This window comes from Pteropus alecto, unplaced genomic scaffold (genome assembly GCF_000325575.1).
Source record: "Pteropus alecto unplaced genomic scaffold, ASM32557v1 scaffold152, whole genome shotgun sequence".
In the NCBI taxonomy this organism is placed as follows: domain Eukaryota; kingdom Metazoa; phylum Chordata; class Mammalia; order Chiroptera; family Pteropodidae; genus Pteropus; species Pteropus alecto.
The window spans coordinates 3,784,027-3,785,799 of NW_006432227.1; the positions used below are offsets into that span (position 1 = coordinate 3,784,027).

The following is a 1,773-nucleotide window of genomic DNA, read 5'->3' on the forward strand; positions in this document are numbered from 1 at the left end:
AAAATGGAAACTAATTATCAATCTAGTGCTTCAGAAACACTCCATAAACTTTGTCTCAAGAAAAGTAAGATTTTCTACTTGGATGCAGTTTTCATTTTGAAAAGGAAACACAATCATCTAGTATGATTATACCTACTTTATTTGTCAATTCTTTTTGAGAACAGTGTTGCTTTCTTACGACCATTTTAGACTTGTACATCATCATATAATTAGACATTGCCATATTGACAGCATATCTGTAAATTATTAATGAGCATATTTTAATTCACTGGAGCACTAATTCTTTTGAAATAAAAAAAACGCTCTCTATAAAACCGATGTTCATGAAACACAACAATGCTGACAGGAGCAGATGTTGCCATCTCATTCTTAATACTTTTTATAAGTCAATTCAAATGTTCCTGACTCCCCAGAATTCCAAAAATAATTAGTGAAAAAAAAGTGTTTAGAAAGGCATACAACTTTGATAAAATCATAATCTTTTTCTTCAGATATGTCTGACTAACACTGGTTCTGAACAAGAACTGGCAATCAGTGACACATTCTGTATTTTCATAACTTAAAATGATGTCAACTCTTTTTGTGAGTAAAGTTTAAAAATAGTAATTGAAAATAACAGACATTTATTTTTTACTATTTCTTTTGTAGATTTTAGTTTAGAAAGTCAATTTACAGTACTAAAAATCAGCTCTTATGTTTGCAATTTCTTTAATTTACATAGTTAACACTCCTATCTTTAAAATAAATTCTCTCATATTTAAATCAACTTACATACTATTCTTAATTAAACCACTTTCCTAGTTTAGCATTCTGCCATGTTTTTCTCTGACTCACAGTCTAATAATATACCTCATAACTTATTTCAGAGAATAATGTTTAATTGAAAATCTTAATAGATCTGTAAGATTAGATAAAAAAAATATTGCATATGACTAAGGAAAAACGGCAAAATCATTTAAAAAAATGATGAGAAATCAAGAAAATAAAAAAATTATATTAAAAATGTAAAATTTCCTAAATCAAAAACCTCTTTTCATATGTGCCTAAGAATTTTTAAGTTTAAAATTGTTTTTCATTTATTTTTAAAGTATTCAAAAAGCCTATATATCCTTCATTAATTTTCATTCATTTTTAATATTTTCTTTTTTTTTTTTTTTAGGTGAGGCAACCCTTGGTTGACCTCACAGATTGCAAAAACATTGCCAGCTTACAATCACTTATTGTTTTGTTTTTTATGCCTACAGCACCTGGTCTTCCTAGGTGGTCTCCCATCCAAATACTAACCAGGCCCAACCCTGCTTAGCTTCTAAAATCAGAAGGGATTGGGCTTGTTCAGGGTCGCATGGCTGTAGGCTTTTTAAATATTTTTCTGTAGGTTTTATATCAGTCTCTCACTCTCCTATCTTTTTCTTTTTTATCAACCACTAGAAATTTGTAGGCATCCAGACATTTAACATACTTTAGAATGTATCCCTGAAGAACATACCATGCAATTCTAATACAATTATTGCACCAGAGATTTAATACCGATATTATTTAATATACAGTCTTTTTACAAATTTGTCCCAATATATATTTTACTTTTTATTTGCCTTTTCAATCCAGGGCTCAATAAAAAGCCAAGCATTGCATTTAGTTATCATGTGACTTCAGTCTCCTTTGATCTTATATACTACCTTATTATTTGTGTCTTTTATGACACTAAAAGTTTTGAAGAATCCTGACTAATTAATAGATTCTCACTACTATCTTTGTCCCCAGAACATGCCAACA

At 29.2% G+C, this 1,773-nt stretch overlaps 1 pseudogene; it reads right to left on the bottom strand.

The window, feature by feature from the left end:
- Positions 1 to 1,235: 1,235 nt before the first annotated feature.
- LOC112475921 lies at positions 1,236 to 1,354 on the bottom strand (annotated as a pseudogene).
- Positions 1,355 to 1,773: the final 419 nt, after the last annotated feature.